We start from the raw sequence: 19,058 nt of genomic DNA, 5'->3' as shown, positions 1-19,058 counted from the left end.
ATACTCTGTCTCTATACTATATTGTATATAATATACTGTGATAATGTACCACACACACATAAATATACTTGCACAGCACGTAGAGAAATGTTTCTTACCTGATTTTGGCCATCTTGACAATCAGTTTTGATAAAAGTCAGACATAAAGAAGGCAAGAACTATAGGTTTTATTTATTTATAATTTGGGGCTTCAAAGAGGATAAAATATACTGAACATGACTGAACCACTCCTTAAGGAAAACCACAGTTTATGCACCTATTTTTAAATCCATACATAAAGGACCTCTGAATTCCTGTATTCACCTCTAGTTTCTCCTCCCTGGGAAAGCAGGGACCTCAGCAACTTGGTATAGCTGAGGGTATCTTCTATGCTAGTTTTGATGAGGCCTTGTCTTCATATTTTCCATTGTTTTTCTCTTACTTGACTAGATCTGATATGAGAGATCTACTTCCGACCGCAGGGCTCCTATTTGAGTCTTGCCTTTGCCGATTTGCTGAAACAGTTGCTGTGGCCCCCTCCCCTGGATGGTCTCCCCATTCTCAAGGGGACCCTTTCTTCTGCCAGTGGCTGTCTGTCTAAGTGCTGCAATGAGGGGTAGGATGTTAGGATGAAGCCTCTCCTACGTGTGTGCAGAGCACAGTCCTTTAGTCAGTGAGTGACATTGTCCTAGGTAAAATCATGAAATGCTCCTCTCCACCACGTATCCCCTCTAACCCTACCTGCCAAAGAGTGTTCCCAGCAACCTAGGCTGGGGACTGCAGTTCATTAATTCAACCTAATATGCAGTGACGTACAGGTGATGTCATTCAGTAGCTAAGAATGGCCACAGAGCCTGGAGGTAAAAATTGCAAAATGCTTGGGTAGAAATAATTATGGGACATAGATCAGGGCAGGCCTTTTGATATTTTTTTTCCCACAGTTATCTCTTACAATTAAAATGAAAATATTTCATAGCAAACCAAGAACAATTAGCACCTTCATTTGCTTTACTTCTGGATCTGTTTCAGAATTTGTTTCATTTATTGATTTCAGTAGGCCTCTGTGCTGATAAGGATCATCTGTATAAAACACTGCTTTACATATTTGTAATCATGCTTGCATGTTTGCAGTTTTCAAGTTTTGCGTTTCAAATCAGGTAACCAGTTTCAACAAATATGCTTTCATTAACACATGACCATGATCAGGGCATGAGACTATTACCAAAAATCAATACTTTGGGAATAAAAGTCTTTCATGTTTTCTGTTTATAAAAATGGAGGGCAGGGCAGAGGTTGTCTTTATTTAAAAACATAGAGTAAATCAATATGTAATTGACATTAAAAATTATCCAACAGTATTTTTCTAATTCTATGCAAAACCTGAACAACCTGCTGGGATGCAAGAAGGCTAGAGAGTCCTAGGCATGATGCTTACCGCGCAACACATTTCGGCTTTTCTTCTCAGTGCCTTGTTATGGCTCAGATCTGGGGCGTCCCCCAAAGCCTCGTGTGTTTAGAAGGTGGTTAGATCTTGGGGCCCTGTTCTCCAGGGATGAGTCTCCGGGTGATTCACAGCTGACCTGCTGTTAGGAGGTGGGTCTGTTTGGAGGGTGCCTGTCTCTCGCTGCTCCTCCCTTCTCTCTGCCCCCTGGCTTTTCTCCACCACACCCTCCCACCATGCCCTTCCTGCTGCAGAGTGAGCCAACTGTGGAATGATTCCTCCACACACCACCAGCCAAAATAAACCCCTTCTCCATTAAGTGCGGGTGTTGGGCGTTCTGCTCCAGGCACAAGAAAGTGCCTGAGACAGACCTGCCTCCGTGCTCTGATACGAGGTTGTGCTTCCTCTCCCCTGTTCTGCTCTCCAGGATATGTGGCTAGGGCATCTATTAACTTGCTACAGTGATGACATCACAAATGATTTTATCACTGGTTTCATTTAATCTTTCTAGCAGGTTTGTAAGGTAAGCACCCTAGGCCCCTTCTCTGTGAAACTCAGGGCTGAGATTTTGATCCAGATTTTTTTACTTTAAGTAAAGGATCTCTTTCAACCTCATTCCTATTTCTTGGACTAGTTTTAAGATCCTTGAAAGTCTGCAGCCATTTTCTCAAAGGGCTTCAAGTTCTCTGCAAGAATTTAATTTGTGCTGGGCATGGTGGTGCACATCTGTAATCCCAACAGTCTTGAGGCTGAGGCCGGAGGATTGCTGTGAGTTCGAGGCCAGCCTGGGCTACACAGTGAGTACAAGTCCAGCCTAAACTGCATAGCAAGCCCTTGTTTCCAAAAAAAAAAAAAGAAAGAAAATTTAATTTGTTTTCATTTTGATGGTAATAATAAGCAAATGGTAAGATCTTTTGGGGTTATTTGAGATCAGCTTGACTAGCAGCTGTCACATACTTTCAGAGCTTGTGTTTTTGTCTGTTTCATGTTACTTTATTTGTCATAGATGATTTTATTTTAAAGAGAGAACACACAGCCAGTTAATAAGTGACTATATCTGAGTTATGTTCTCACCAAATGAGGGTCAGATGACTTTATCACAGGCTGCACAGAAGAAGGCCCTGTATCATTTAAATAGAGCCATCACAGAGCACATGGCCAGCAAGCTGGATCAAGAAAAGCCTGCATGTCAGCAGGGAGCACCATGTTCATGTTATCCCATTTGTCTCATTCAATTAAACTTGTTTGAGTTTTATGCATTCCCTGCATGTATTGATCTGCAAGCTCATTTTAGTTTTATTGGTTTTTGATATCTCCATGCAAACATTCTGAAAAAGAATATCAGATCATATGTCAGGTCTCCAAAGAGATCTGAGGAAAGAGAAAGTAAATGGGTTATGCACACTTTGCTCATTCAGCTGTGCACATGTCTTCATTACTTTCCGATCACAAGGACAAAATTCCCACCCTCCACAACTTAAAGAATAGGCTTATTTTGGCTCATGGTTTCGGTGGATTCAGTTCGTGGGCAGCTGGCTCCAAGGCAGAAGTGGCACAATGGAGGAGAATTGTTCCCCATACTACAGCCAGGACAGAGAGAGAAGGGAGGAGCCAAGGACAAGAGTACACTTTTCTAGGCCACTACCAGTGGCCAACATCAGCCAGGCCCCACTTTCTCACAGCACATCCAGCTATTGAACTCAGCCATGGATGAATCTAATGATGAATATAGCACCCCCATGATCTAATCACCCTCCAAACACATGAGACTTTTGGGGGACATTTTATATGTGGATGTGGAACTAAGTGTTCATTCTGTGCTGCACTCCCCTTCATGTCCATAAAGGGCACAGGAATGATAATTATTGAACCTTATTCTTGTATGTCTAGCAAAGGACAGAAAAGACACAATGGTAGGATCCTTGTCTATATGAGGTCTGCAATTTGATTTCTGTGTCAACACTTTTATGTAAAAAATTCATAAGGACCAATATAGGGAATATGTAAGTAATACAATTCATGGTAGAGATATGCTACATAGGATGTGGGCTCTTTTTGACTTACTTGGTAGAAGAGATAATAAGAAATGTGCAGAAACTGTACAGCATGAAGTTTCAGATGGTGATGAAAAAGTCATGCCTCCTCTACAGTGAAACTCTTAGCTACATATGTTCAGAGTAAGAATTCAGAAGATTGTTGCTCTTTGTCTGGTTGAGTATTTCTAACTTCTACCATCCATTTGCCTGGCAGATATGCCTGTGGAGATGTTTCAGGTCTTAGAGTGTGGGATGACTTTTCCGGTTGTTTGTGAGCTGAGGGGTGACTCTCTAGCAACAGGAGGAGAGAAAACTTTCTCCTTACAGAAGCTTCTATACACCATGTCACACCAACCGGAGAAGTAAACTCAACGTTACCTCACAGTCTCAGCAGTCACCTTTGGCGGGAGGGTCAGAAAGAGGCTAAGTGAGGATGCTGGAGGTCAGACACACTGCAGGGGTGGCAGGGAGGGAGAAGTGCTCCCTGTCACGGGCGAGTAATGTCCCAAAAGGTCTGGTTGGACCTAAGTCACAGAACTTTGCAATTTAATTATGAGAGCCTTTTTCATCTTAGCAGATCAGTGTGAATTTCAAGTTAAAAATCTGAGTAAGGAGGAAAAGAATTGCAGCATTGTATAAAAATTAACTATAAATAATAATAACTATAAATAGAGTCGCTAGGGCCAGGAGGAGCTTCAGTAGTGCCATTAGGTACCATAACATCATGATATGCCGCCAGTAACGGTCATAAATTTATGATCAAAATCATTCCATGTATTCTAATAGACGTCTTGGAATTTACCCTTTTTAAATTCAATTCCTTATAACAAAAGTGCACTAGTACTTCATTATTCAAATTGACTGTGATATCTGTCAACACATTGGTTTAATTAATTTGACTAGACTTTTTGGACATGTTGTATCCTATTTATTGTAAATCCTATTGGCTCTATATTCAAAACATTCCACAATGCAGCCAATTCTTACTCCCTGTGCTGTTCATTTCCTAGTCCAGTCATCATTTCTCAGTTGCCTGGACTGTAGCCATCACCTCCTAACCCATCAGCCTTTCCCTTCATTTTCAGCTGAGCAGCTGGAAGGAAGCTTTCCAGCCTAAGTTAGTTCACACCATTCTGGTCCCCTGTCTTCTGCCTACATGCTAAAGGCCGTTCCCTCAGGGTAACTACTAAAGATCTTGTATGGCAAACAAGGCGCCAAGCAGCCTGGGCCCCTTTTCCTCTTGAGCTTCCTTCTTCCTGCCCTCCAGATTGCCCCGGGCTGACTTCCCCTCGTTCCTTGACCACCCCAAGCCCCTTCCTATCTCAGGGTCTTTGCACGTGGGCATCCCCACTGCCTGGCAAGCCTCTCCCCCAACTCTCCAAACTTGGTCCAAGTTTCTTCTCAAACTCATTCTGTCTGTGATGTCTCCCTGACCATTCTCTCTAAAACTGAAACTCTATACCCAGAATTTCCTTTTCACTTTGTTGGCTACATTTTCCCACATGAGCCTTCATTTTTAAATACATTAATTAATGTATTTGATATAGTAAAAGTACTACCCATGGTCTAATGACTTAGGGGCTCTTTAAGTTTGTATTTCCTCCTAATCTTCTACTAAGTACATAATTCTGGTAGTTCTCTTTTGGAGAGAATTTTGCTATGTAATCTCAACTGGCTTTGAACTTGAGATCCTCTTGGCTCAGCCTCCAAGCCATATGCCACTGTGTCCAGCCTTATCATTTTCTGCCTTGTATAATATTGTTTTGGATTTAGATTTTGAATATTCTTCAAAGACCTTGTGTTCAGAGGTGGGGCTTTGGACGGTGGTTGATAGCTAAGTGCTATGTTCATTTGTGGATTCTTTCGCTAAAGAATTTAGCAGCTGGGTTTGCTGTGGAGGGGACCTGGTTGTAGACAGTCACTGGGAGCGTGACCTGGAAGGGTGTAACTTCCCCCTCAGCTGTTCCCTTCCCTCTCTGCTTCCTGGCAGCTATGATGTGATTAGCTTTCCTCTGCAGACACTTACTTCATGCCATTTTTACCTTGGAGCCAGGTGATCAGGGGCTGAATCTCTAAAAACCATCAGCCAAAATAAATCTGTCCTCATTTCAGTTGTGGGTGTCAGGTATTTTGTCCGACAGATTGTCATCAGCTTTGTCACAGATTAATTCATAATTTTAGTACTGTCGCTTCAAATTATACTACTACTGCTTTACCTGTTTGGTATTTAATAATTATTTCCTTTTATAAATACTGCAATGAACATCTTTATATGCTTGAAATTTTCATGTTTAGGAATATTTCCTTAAGAGATATTCAAAGAATTGATATTCTTGGGTTCTTAATTCATATTGCTAAATTACTTTTTTAAAATGCCCGATGAAAAATGAAAATGTATCCTTCAAACAGCAGCATCTGAAAGGCTTAAAATTAGTTTTTAAAGGAATTTAACTGATAGTGTATTTTCATATTTGCATTCTTAATATGATAAAAGGAGATAAGGCTAATTATGGTTCTTTTTTTTTTTTTAAAGCCTGTTATGTTACTACCAGAGTTGCAAACATTAGGCAGCTGAGAACAGGAAAGACTAGGACAAATGGCCCAAGCTTCTGTTGTTTTCTGCCTTGATTTCTCTTTTGTAGAGTCTGCTAAGGCTTTGTTGGACCCAGAAAGGTACATGCAACGGGTTGAGGTATTGGATACTGTAATGGAATGTACGGAAAAATCCATGATGTGTTCACCTCACATCCTCTCACCCTTTGTCGAAGCATTTTGCATGCAACTCTTTTGTCTTAAAAATGGGCACAAAAATACCCAATATGTAGGCCTCACATCAGAGGATGGACTTGGGTATTTTAATACTTCTTCCAAGGTCAAAAATACTTAAGTATAAAGAACTTTATTATTCTCTTTAATGATTAGTAATATTTAAATAGAAAAGACCCCTGGTAAGGATAATTGCTTAGATGAAAGAATTCAGATTCTAAATTCTATTGCTTTCTCATTTTAATTAAAGTACAGAAATACATGAATCCTCTAGAGCATACCCAAGAGCAGACAATAGTCTGGAAGATGTCTCTCCTAAGGAAGGGTTATTGGTTCTTTCATTCTTCACATTACTGAGAAAATTAAAAAATATTAGCCTGTGCAGTGATTTTCATGAGAAGAGGGTGGGGAAAATAAATATGAAAAACTAGTAACAGTTGTCACCAGGGAGAGGACAGCTCAGAAATAGAGCTAGAAAAGGACTTCCTTTCCATTTCTGTACCTTTTGAATTTTGTAACAGACACATCACTTACATCAGTCAACAAAAGCAACAGGTGTGTGCTGTGTGTCCCTGAGCTGGTATGAGCTCCTGTCTCTGTGGTCCTTGCTCCTCAACCAGACGGTCCTGCATACTGTGCACTGCATGCAGTCCTGTTAACTAGGCAGCAACTGTTAAGCAGATTTTGTGGTGGAATTAGTAGTGTGAGAAACTGTTTTCAATTATCTTTGGAGCTGCCTTCTATTTATTCCATCAGATAGATCCTTCACAATATTTTTATGACAGCTGTTCTGGTAGGTGTAGCCCTGGGCAAGACAGACATGCTCCTCATGGAGACTGTAGCAGTGTGCAGGTTGATGATGACCTAGGTGAGGGTTATGCAACAGAAGTGTGAGCTCCTGGAACCCAGCGCAAGGATGATCTTCCCTGGATGTGGGGTCAGGAGAGGCCTTTCTGATCTGTGACAGATGAGTAGCTGACATTTGGTGATACGTAGTGGTGGGAGATGAAGAGGATGATAGGAAAATTCAGGGGGAGAGAATGGCATGTGCTGAGGTGTAGCCCTGCTCTGGCTTATGCAGTAACTATGGGGCACAAATGTGTATGGAGTCCTTGAAATAGTACTGGTGTGAAGGAAGGTGCACCTCAAATATACAACACACTCAGGATTTCAAAGTTTTAGTATGGAAAAGAACAAGAAATCACAAATGATATTTGCTATTGCTTAGATAGTAAATGTTTCATAGATTAGATAGTAAAGGTTTCATATTGATAAGATACTAAAGTGGTGCTATCGTTTGAATCTGGAATGTCCTCCGGGCCTGGTCATCACTCTGCAGTGCTAATGGAAGGTGGTTGACCTCTTAGGAGGGAGGGTTAATAGAATTAGGGGACTGAGGTGCCCTTGAAGGGGTTGCTGAAACTCTAGCCCCTTCCTCTCACTTTGCCTCTGAACTATCACAAGCTGACAGGCCTGCTGTGCTACCTGCACCTGTCACCGTGTACTGTGCCACCTTAGGCCCCAAACCACATAGCCACGTGACTGCACCAGAGCCTCTGAAACCATGGGGCACAGTAACCCTTTCCTTATGAAGCTGATTTTCTTAGGTATTCCCACGGTAAGAAAAGCCGACCCTACACAAATGGTAACATTTTGGATATATTGGGCTAAATGAAATCTATTCTGAAAATTAATTTCACTTTTTTTCTTCGTTTAACATGACTTCTAGAAGGTATAAAAGCCATGGAGCTGACTCACCATCCCTTTCCATTGGACAGCCCTGGTGTAGGGTTGCTGGGGAGCCCAAAGTGTCTGGGGACTCAAAGCACCTGCAGCGCTATTGGGAGGATGGCGGTGTGGTGACAAAGGATGGGGCTGGACCTAGGCAGGGACCACACCAAACATGACTGTCCCTGGGGGTCCTTTTGAGGATTCTGGACTTTCCTAAAAGCATGAGAAGGCACTGAAGATATTTAAGGGGGGAAGTGATCAGAGCAGACCTGCATTTTAAAGAATATACAGCGTTATAAGGGTGCACTGGAAGACCAGCTAAAGGGCTGTCACACCCACCCAGAGTAACACTTAGACTGCCATTAAAATTCCTTATCTAGGCCTGAAGGGCCTTTGCATCAGACCCCAGCCTTCTGTCCCCACCTCTTCACATACCATTCTCCTCCTGCCTTCCTCTGGAGCCGAACAGGATTTATCAGGACTTCTTCGCTCATTCATTCCCCCTGCCTCAAATGCTTTTCCTTAACTCTTCTCAAAACCGACTTGTCATCAGAGCTTTTCTCAGTTCAAGTGTCACCTCCGCAGGGATGCCTCCTTAAACTCCTTTCTAAAGTGCCTCCTTCCAATTAATTTTTTCTTTCGTTGCACGTATCACTATCTGAAATGATCTTAGGATTCATTCTTCTGTTTTTTTATGTTAGGCATACGAACTGCTGGAGAGCAGAGACACTGCTTGTGTATTTTTGGTCTTTTACATGAAAATTGGAGCTTTGGGGATGGGAAGGACAGAGAGACTTTGTAGCCCAAGTTTTGGAGAGGGCACATAGTCCTATGAAGGCAAGTGTTTAGGAGGAAGATAACAGAGAGTGAGCTGGCTTGGGAGACTAGAAGAACTCCTAGGCAGAAAGAGGAGGACAGTGTTGTGGAAGGCAATGGAAGAGGAATTTTGAGAATGCGGTCACAATCAACAGTAGGATCTGCTGCCCGATGGATAAGTGCAGCCGGTGCGTTGTGACTGGACGGTGTCGGTGTCCCTGAAGGAAGTGTGTTCAGTTGGAATGGTGGGTGGAAACAGACAGAAGTGGACAGAAGCATAAGTAAGAGAAGGTGAAGTGGAGACTATGGATGTGAATAACTCCTCTCCATGAAACTTGCCAGAGAAGTTTCAAGTGCACAGCTAGTTTTGCGCATGGATGTACTGAAGAACTGTTTTTCATGAGAGAGCTGAGCTGCTGATGGGTGGAGGCTGGAAGAGAAGTTCAAGTTAGAGAGAAAAAGAGATGGGGATAATGGATATCATTAAATCTGATTTGATGGAAGGGAAGGCATTAGAAGACGCTTTCTTGGAGTAGAACACCACTCCCCTTAGAATAGGAGGAAAGGCGGGATTCTCACCGAACCCTCACTGCTGCCAAACAACAAGGCCCCTGGACTCATCCTGGGGAAGCTGCAGTCTGGTCAGCGAGGCAAGACAGTGCAACAGAAGGGAACAATAGCTCTGTCTGAGACAACGCTGCAGGCAATGAGCTGGAGTATTTCACACGCGAGCAAGATTAACTCTTGATGCCGTGATCAAGGAAGTTTTCATGAGAAGTGGCATTTGATTTGGGTCTTGAAAGCAGTGTAGGGTTTTACTAGCTGGGGATGTGAGTGGTAAAAAATATAAAAGAGAATGCATTTCATGTCGAGGGGCTGGCATGAACAAAGGATTGAAGTGCTACATTTCAATCAATTTACCCTTCAGCAAGGAAACAGACAATTTTTTTCTGTACTCTGATAGAACATAGCAATTTAGAGGAATAAAGAAACCTTACAGATTATCTCATCAAATGTTCTTATTTTTCAGGTATGAAAATGGAGGTGCTAAAAGACAGAAGTAACTGTTGAAAGTCACAAAACTGGTAAGCGATAGAGCTGACTCACAAACATAGCTGCCACAGTAACATTATTCCTATTGTAAGGATAGGATATATTTAGTAACACCTCACTTTATTGCATTACATCAGAGGTGTGACTGTAGAAACTAGATGAATTTTAGATTTGGGAAAATGTATAAAATTATGCACTTAGAGTAATTACAATAGTTTTCCTGTGGAGATGTCACTTTGCAATCTGTATTCATGACGATGTTTATTCTTGGGAAATTAACTGATACTTTCCAACCATTCTCCAGTCCTGTACTGATCTCCTATGCTTGGCCAAATTAAACCCCAAATGGCCAAAAGTGAATTGGAAGCAAAATCTGTGTTAATCCAGTGTAAATTTACAGAGAGGAGAATGACAAGAAGGTACTAGTTCCTTGGGCTGCTGTAACACATCACCATATACCTTGTGGCTTCAAACAACATAAACTTGCCATCTTGCCATTTTGAAAGTTAGAAGCCAATACTGGGCTATAATCAGGGTGTGAGTAGGGCTTTCTTCCCTCCTGGAGCTCTGGGGGAGACCCTGCTTCCTGGGTTTTGCTCCTTCTGAGGACTTACCACTTACCTTGGCTTGTGGCTCCTCTGTACCTTTAAATCAGCAGCACAGCAGTTCTCTCGGAGAACTTGACTTTCCTCTGCCCACAGTGAGGAAAGGTGCTCTGTTTCTAATGTTTTGTGATTAGACTGGGCCTGCCTGGATAATGCAGGATATTCTCACCTCGAAATCCTTAACTTTCATTGCAAAATCCTCTTTCCACCTAAAGTAGCAAATTCACAGGTTCTACAAACAGGACATAGGCATATTTAGGGGACCATTATTCTGCCAACCACAAAGAAGGCAAAAGGCTGGGATGTAGTGCAGTGGTAGAGACCTTGCACGATGCGGACCAGGGTTCAATTCCCAGCACTACAAAAAAAAAGAAGAGGCGGAGAAGAAGAGATGTATTTTGGATTATTAAGGAGGTAGCCCATAGGTAACTAGAAGTAAGCAGCAGGCAGTAATATAAACTCATTACATCTTGGCAGATATTATTTTTTCCTGTGAAGAGTTGCTGGCCAAATGGTCTGGAGAGTGCCAGAGACAACTGTACCGGTCTGGCTTTTCTCTGGCTCTTGTGGGAGGATGAAGGATTGTGTGCGGATGTCAGTGCAGTGAGCCTCACTTGTAACTCATTCAACAGCTGAAGAAAGTGGAAATAGGTGGGAACCTGCATGAAGGTCTTGGTGTCACTGGGCTTTGTTCTTAGTTCTTTGTTTACAGGATTATCAGTGACTTGGATCAGGACTGGGTCTCCAGGGGACATGCAGTAGGGTGCAAATTGAGAGAAAATCTCAGTCAACTAGGAAGAGAAGATGAAAGTACCTGACTTGTTAGGATAGTCAACATGAGACCTTAAGTTTCAAGGAGAAAAATCCCTTAAATGTTGGATTGGTGGTGCTGGATTTAGTGTCCATTTATGTGGGAAAAAAAGCAATGGGTGTGAACATAGAAGTGATGAGATGGACATTGTTAATAACTTCTAAGCCATTGCTGTATATCTGGTAACAGGCTAAGGGCTTTGCATATGTCATATACTTTCACACTAATGAAAAATTGTAAGGAAACTATGATTATTTCTGCTTCACAGAAGAAGTTATTATTCGGAGATTTGAAGCAACTTGCCCAAGATCACAAAATCATCAGTCAATACAAACTTGAGTCTGACTCCAAAGACTATTCCCACTTAATAGAAAACAATGGTGCTTTCAAAAAGACTGATGAGCTGGGTATGGTGGTATGTGCTTATACTCCCAGCACTCGGGGGGCTGAAACAGAAGAACAAGTTTGAGCCCAGCTCGGGGGACTTGTGACCCTGTCTCAAAATGAAGGCCCTGGATTCAATCCACGACCACCCCAAAGCCAGTGAATTGTAGCTGCATTAGTAAAAGTAGAGTATTGTACAGGTCCTTCTAGGAAACATCTGGGATATATTTCCCAGTTTGGTCTCCTTGCTTTACAAGGGCCTTTGACAAACTTGAATGTGTACACAAGAGTGTGAATAGGGTTCTGAGGAGTCTGGACATGAAGTTGCATGAGAAGGAGTTGAGCAAACTTGGTTTGTCTTGCTTAAAAGAAGCATGCTGTACGTGTGGACAGCACAAAAGTATAATCACTCCCTAAAAATATCTGGAAGTCGTGCAGAAGCAGACTTTGGCTCAAGAAGACTTACTGGTAATGATCTCAGCTTTTACGGCAAGGATTGGTGTGAATTCCTGGGAGCTGGTGATGAAAGGGCCTTCCTCTTTGGGCTTCGGTAAGTGCTGCCTACTAGGAGCAGGTGCTGGGCTTGTGTCTGTTGACTGCATGGATAAGTGACTTTGTCAGGAACATTCTACCAAAAATTAATGAGTTGAGAATCAGTGAACTTTTTGTGTTTTGAAACAAAGTTTTACTCTTTAGTGCAGGCTGGCTCTGAAGTCACTATGCCCCCCAGGCTGGCCTGGAGTTCAAAGCAATACTCTTGCCTCAGCCTCTCCAGTGCTGGGATTATAGGCAGGCACCACCATGCCCAGTAGAAGCAATGAATTTGAGGATTATTCCAAATTTGAGAATTTTCTTGATTTGATTTAGATTGTTGACTTGAGACAAGCAAAGCGCACAGCCTGCAGCCCTGGCTCTGTTGCCTTCCTTTGCTGTACTGATAATGCAGAGTCCTAATGCCCTGATTAGTGCCAAGTTCTAGCGACCTGAATATCAACATCAGGAGTATTTCATATTCACATTATGAACAGGCCTCTTTCCAAACATGTTGACATTTTAATGGTTCTTGAGTGGCCCCTACTATTTTTTCCCCTGCATTCTTGCAGGATTGATCGGCAAAATCATATAAAAACAAATTAAATTTGTAATCTAGCCACTTCTCCAAACAAGCTGGCAACAAGCTGGTCTGGAGGACTTTGTAATTACTACAACAGCTGCCTCGAGTCGAGTAAAACAATTTTATAGAGTTTATTTAGGGAGTGAGGCACAATTGTGGCACAATAAAGATGACCAAGAATATGCACACATGGGAAGGGATATAACAAAAGTAGGCTAGGCTTGGCCATGGCCAATGTGTATAATGTGAAGGCCCTAGAGGGAGACTACCATTCCTCTGTAATGTGTTCAAAAATAATGTTGAGGCCATATTTGGGTATGACAAAATCCTATCTTTAATATAACCAAATCTATGGTGTTTTCTTATTTGTGGCTTCAGTAGGTCAGGTGGCTGAATTTTCCTTAACATTCTGGCATAGCTTTTGCTCTATTTTGATTACATCGGTTGCCTCTGAGTTGACAAGAGTACATCCTTTTTTTTCCATCCTACACACTCCAGTGTTTGATATTTGATACGCAGTTGTTTATAGCCCCTGCCTATTTCTCCCTGTCCCTTTCTCTCCCTATGCCTTTCCTGTTATTTCTCTCCCTTTCTTTTTTTCTCTCTCTCTTTCTTGCTTGCTTGCTTGCTTGCTTGCTTTCTACTAGAAATTGAACCAGGGTCTTGGCAATAAGAACTGAGAATTTTACCTGGCTTTCCACATCTCAGTTCTGCCCACCATAACTAGTTTACCATATTTGCACCTCTGCCATTCTTAGCTCTTATATTACAACATGAGACCACATCACCATGGACATCCACGATGACTAATATATAGAGACTTTTAGCCTTTTGATCCATACCTCACTGAAATTTAATTTGGGGGTTCCAAGTTAATTTCCCAGTGCAGTCATTTAACTAACAACCACATACTCCTTTGTTCTAAGTGCTTTAAATTTCACTACCATAATAATAATCTGAAGGATTATTCCTTCAAAGAAGTCTGTTTACTTAAGAAATGTAGTTATTTTATCAGATTTGTTGGTCTACCTCTTCTTTCCAAGGATTCTTTTTGTATGACTGAGGGTCTCTTTAGGAAACCAATGGCATTTTCAAGCTGGGTAATTGAGAAGATTGCAGTAATAGGGCTGTTTACAAAGGTGTGTAGTTTAGGAGAAGCAACAAGGGCTGGACCAGTGCCCCAGACTAGCAACACTTAGGCTGTGTTACCACAGTGAGGCCTGGCAGGGGAGAGGGGGACCTTGGGACCTAGACAGGTAGTTGTATGCAGTACAAAGCAGGGAATGAGCTGGGGAATAAATACATGATTTCATTATTCTTTTTCCTGTCTTCTGCTGGTCTTTCACATGAACTAAATCCAAGCAAAGCCAGAGGGCAGGGAAGCCCATTGGTGCAGTGAGGAAAGGTTAGTCTCCTGGAAAGAGGTGGCAAAGAGTCTGGAGGGACAAAAGGCAGAGATCCAGCATGATCTGCACCAAAGCTGGTGTCCTCAGGCACTGTGTTGATCTCCTCCTTACATTAACTGCTCCCTCTGGGCTGTCCCATTTATGGTGTTTCCTTCTCCCCATATCATATGTTGGTGTCCAGATCAGTCCTCTTGGACCTCCCATAAGAGCCACCCCTCAGTGTGCCTTGAACAAATTCATTGGAACTCATCATCTTTATACCCTTCACCAAACTGCTCCTCCACGTGTACTCTGTACCTCAGGTAAGGTACCATTGCCCTGGTGTCCAAGTCAGAAACCCAGCAGACATTCCACACCACAGTCTGTTGTTCCCAATATCCAATCACCAATTCTGATTTTACCTCTAGGATACTGTGTTTCTCCTTCTAGCTTCTTTTCTGTCCCTTTCTACACTACTTTCCTAGTTTAGATCATTAATACCTATTGTAATCGGTTTTCTGGTCTCAAAAGTAAGTGTCCTCTTGAAACAGTGACCCATGCTATGATTACAGTTTGCATTTAGAAGTAAAGTCTGTTTCACTAATTTATTTACTTAGAAAATATTTGTGTGATAGATGTGCTAAGTGTTGGAAATTTGGGGATGAGTAGAGATGCTCTTGTCTTCTCCTGTTGCTTCCAGAGTAGAGAAGTACAGATCCATGGGCGCAATGATAAAATTATTACAAAGAAGGCACTTAGCTTATCATAGGGGGAGGGTCACAGAAACTCCCTGGAGAATGTAACACCTAAGTTTAGCCGCAAATGATTAATAGGTGTTACCAGGAAAAAGAAAAGGGAGGAGAGACAACCAGGGAAAGATGTGTCAGATTATATGTGCAAGTTCTAGAAGCAAGAGAGAGCAGAAAGAGCTAGAAGAGCTCAGAATAATGTAGTGTGGAGGAAGCAGAAGGTGAAATCAGTGGTCAGGTAATGGGGACTCCTAGAGGACTTTACGGCTTGGCTGATCAAGTGTGTTTGGGAAAAATTAATCTTCTAGTTGTTTTGCGAATGCACTTGAGGTTAAGCCTGGAAGCAACTTAGCCGTTTGTTAAGAGACTTTACTGAGCCGAAGAAGTCGCTGTAGATGTGGAGTGATGCAAAGTATATCAAGTTTTGATTATTTATAGAGATACACTGAAAGATGGAACTCAAAGAGGGAGGAAGAGAAGGGATTCAAGACTGATGCCCCGGGCTCTGGCTTGAGCAACTGGAGTGGCAGTGTAATATTCACCAGGAAAGAAAATTCAGGAGGATGAGATGCAGGAGAATCAGGTAATGAACCTGCTGTTTATGAGGAGTCTGTGGTTCCTATGAGCCATTCGAGTGGAGATGTTCAGTTAGATGGTCATGTCTAGATTTTTAATTATGATAGGAGATGAAACTTTAACTGGCATGCCTTGAATGAATAATTAAGCTTCATGAATGACTGGTATAGAAAGTCTGTTGGAGGAAAGAGAAAATAAATGTACAGTGAGTTAGAAGGAAAAGATCTTCAGTCCACATCACAGCCTGAGTCAAGGCCACATTTTTAAGATAAAACTTTCCTCCCCACCTTTATTCATGCCAATCTCCAAATTACAGTTAGAGTTCTTTTAGTACCAAACTGCTTGTGGTTCTCCATACTGGCTCGGGTCTCTGTTTCTTGGTTATTCATCAGCTATTGATTTTATTGTTTCCTTTGCCTAAAAAATCAGTTCCTCCTTCTTTATCTGGCTATTGCTTAAAAATCTTTAAATGTCACCTGGAGATTGTCCACTCCAGGAAGACTTAATTTGAGCCTCCTTGGTTGAGTTGCTACCCTTCTCCTCCCTTCTCATAGCTTTTGTTTGTGTCTGTCCTAACTCTTCTCACATGACACTGGAATCATTTGCCTACTTGGCTCATCATACAGACTGTTCTGGGAGATCAAGGACTGGGTAGCATGTTATATCACCCAGGAATCCAGTTCTGAGATGAAATTTAGTGTACGAGGATGTTCCGTAGGAGCGGTCTTGGGATCATCACCTGTGAAAAGAAGGAAACGGGAGTGGGCAGAGCAGGAAGTCAGTCTCTCATGCAAACCCAGCAGCTGACTCACTGACACCGAGAAGCACTGTGGAGAGAGCATGGCCCTTAGAGTTGTTGTTCCAAATTGGGGTGACATGGCCAGACCTTTTGGCAGAAGGACCCCATCCGTCACTGGCTAGGAACAGCCCAGGAAGGGGCGAGGCAGCTCTGCGGCAGTGCGGTAGTGAAGCAGATGGTAACCCCACAGCCAGGCACACATACTTTCTCAGAGGGCTCAGGGCGGTGCACTGCACACTGTGTTTTCTTTCCTTTCCTAGGGCCACCAGTGTATGTGGTACATGGTAGACCACATTGGAGACAAGCAGGACCCATTTGGCTAGTAGACAAGTACTGTTCTGTTCACTCATACAGCTTTTAAAAAATAGTTGTCAACATTTAAAAATTGGAAGATTTACATATAAATCATCATGGTTTCTAGCTTTTCTTGGAAACATCAAGAGCTGTGGCAACACTGGGTGTCTTCTGAGATGCAGCCGTGCACAAGAGCTGAGCAGTGGTCATCCTTCTCATCCAGGCTGTTCCTCCACGCGGAGCTCCACTTATTGCATGCATCTGCTCCCCGTGCTGCTTTGCTGCCCTTGTTCTTTTTAAAGAGACATTTATTACACCAGACAAAAAGCACTGTTCTTGCCTTTTATGTATGTGGTCCCCACACACACTGTTCTGTATCTTGGCCCAGTGCTGTGGTCTCGGCAGATGGAACTTTAAAGAGGTGACCAAGTCACTAAGGATGTTAGTGCTTTTCCCAAGAGGGTTAAGTTCTTGCTTTTGTGAAACTGGATTGACTACTACCAGAACAAGTTATAAAATGGCTGCGGTTTCCTCAGTTTGTTCTCTCCCTTCCTGTCTTGCTCAGAGACCTATTTTTTTCATGCCTGCTTTTGCAATGCAATGATGTCCACCACGAGACCCTCACCAGGAATTGATGTCAACTCCATGCTCTCATTCACTCAGAACTTCTCTTTATGAAATACCCAATCTTTGTCATTTTGTTACAGCAGTGAAGACAGAGTAAGATACTTCTCAAGGAGCTTCTATGTACACTAATTTATTTAATCCATAAAATAACACTGAAAAGTAGGTATTACAGTCAACTGCATTTTATTCTAAGTGAAGAAACTGTATCACAGAATGGCTTAGTGATGATCCCAAGTCTCTAGCCAGGATGCAATAGGATTAGGACTGGTCCTGATTTTCAGCCCTGGGGTTGTCTCCTGTGATACCTAAGGGCCTCAGCAGATCACTCCTGTAGGACAGCCAGTGGGCCTTGATCTTGATTTGTCTAGGCTGGGCAAGGAGGTAGAACTTCTTAAACCAAAAATGCTTTACAGGAAAGAAATTGAAACACTTATAGGCCAGCAGCAAAGACTAGAAAGACTATTCTTCATGGACCTTGTTTTTGTTTTCCCTCAAGTGGTTTGAAAGGAGTAAAACAGTTAAAGCTGCAACAGAGAACCAGTGACAAGGTTACTGATCAAAGATGGAAGAGCAGTGCAGGCGGACGGGCCACCCCTGCACAGCCACACACACGGAGCCTGAGTCCACAGCGCGAGGTCGTTCTGGCTGCCAGCACAGGACCGAAGCAGATTGCTAGGGCAGAGATGGCACCGCTGGGCAAAGTCATTTGCCTGCCTCAAAAGGACAAAGTTCTGAGGGGGAGAATGGAAGGAAATTTATCCAGTTGACTATAAAATGGAAATAGGATGGCTCCAGTGCACAATATGGATCAAAATTGACTTTTTTTATTACTCGAAATTAGACCAGTGAAAAGGGTTTGAGAATACCATTTTTCTCCTTAGATAATTTTAAATGTAAGATTTTGGTTTTTAAAAAGAAATTTGCCTTTTATTAAAATTTTGGAAGATAAAGTTCTTGATTTCATCTCTGAAACATGTTAAGGCCTAATTTTTATGATTATAGAATACTTATTCCAGATAGGAGAGATTTATGATATATAGATATGAAGATGAAGAATATAAAATGCGCATAATCATAATTTCCATCACATTGTGTAAATCACATAATGAAATCTTAGAACTGACTTTACTACTTTGTAATTTAGACTCATATACTCATTAAAAACAATTGAGGAAGATTAGTTTTTGAAAACCTGACTGATAAAATTAGAGGTTTTGGTTGAGGAAAGCATAGCTATTAAAAGGGAAATTGTCAGTAGCAGCTTCCTTAAGTTTCATTAACTGAGGTAAATATAATGAATTTAGGTAATCTTTCACCCTAGTCTGTCTGCCTGCCCATCCGTCTATCTCAGGGATACATATTGTGATAGACTGACTGAACTGTACTGCACCCCCAGTTCATGCGTTGAACCCCAAATCCCCAGTTTGGCTATAGTGATGCCTCAGTTCATGAACACTTTTGTTTGCAAACAATTTGGTTCACAAACAGAAGCATTTGGCAGAATTTTGTTTTGTCTGCAAACTCTACATTTGTATGGCAAACACAACTGTGGTCATCTTTCCCACACAAGCACAAACCTGGCCTTCTTTTCCAAAACTGTAGAACAAGCTGGGTGTGGTGGTGCACACTTGTAATCCCAACACTCAGGAGGCTGAGGCAGGAAGATTGCCATGAGTTTGAGCCCAGCTTAAGCTACATAGTGAGTTTAAGGCAGCCTGAATGACACGTGAAACGATGTCCCAAAAGAAAAAAAAATCATAGAGCAACTTATGTTCATGAACTGAAGGACCACTGTATTTGGAGAGAGGGGTCTTAGGAAGAAAGTAACTACAGTTGAATGAAGTCATTAGTCTACCCCTATATGACTGATACCTTTTTTTTTCTTAATTTTA

At 42.1% G+C, this 19,058-nt stretch overlaps 1 long non-coding RNA gene across 1 annotated transcript in view; it reads left to right on the top strand.

Moving 5' to 3' along the window:
• The window catches only part of LOC102008027, a 98,058-nt gene that overhangs the window by 38,380 nt on the left and 40,620 nt on the right, over positions 1-19,058 (top strand). The window contains exon 4 of the long non-coding RNA XR_001232002.1: positions 9,800-9,854. This is a non-coding gene — a long non-coding RNA (uncharacterized LOC102008027). The remainder of the gene's footprint in view (positions 1-9,799; positions 9,855-19,058) is intronic.

This window comes from Chinchilla lanigera, unplaced genomic scaffold, assembly GCF_000276665.1.
Source record: "Chinchilla lanigera isolate Chin_1 unplaced genomic scaffold, ChiLan1.0 scaffold00129, whole genome shotgun sequence".
In the NCBI taxonomy this organism is placed as follows: domain Eukaryota; kingdom Metazoa; phylum Chordata; class Mammalia; order Rodentia; family Chinchillidae; genus Chinchilla; species Chinchilla lanigera.
Note: the sequence above shows the minus strand (reverse complement) of the source record. Positions and strands in the feature narration are given on the sequence as shown.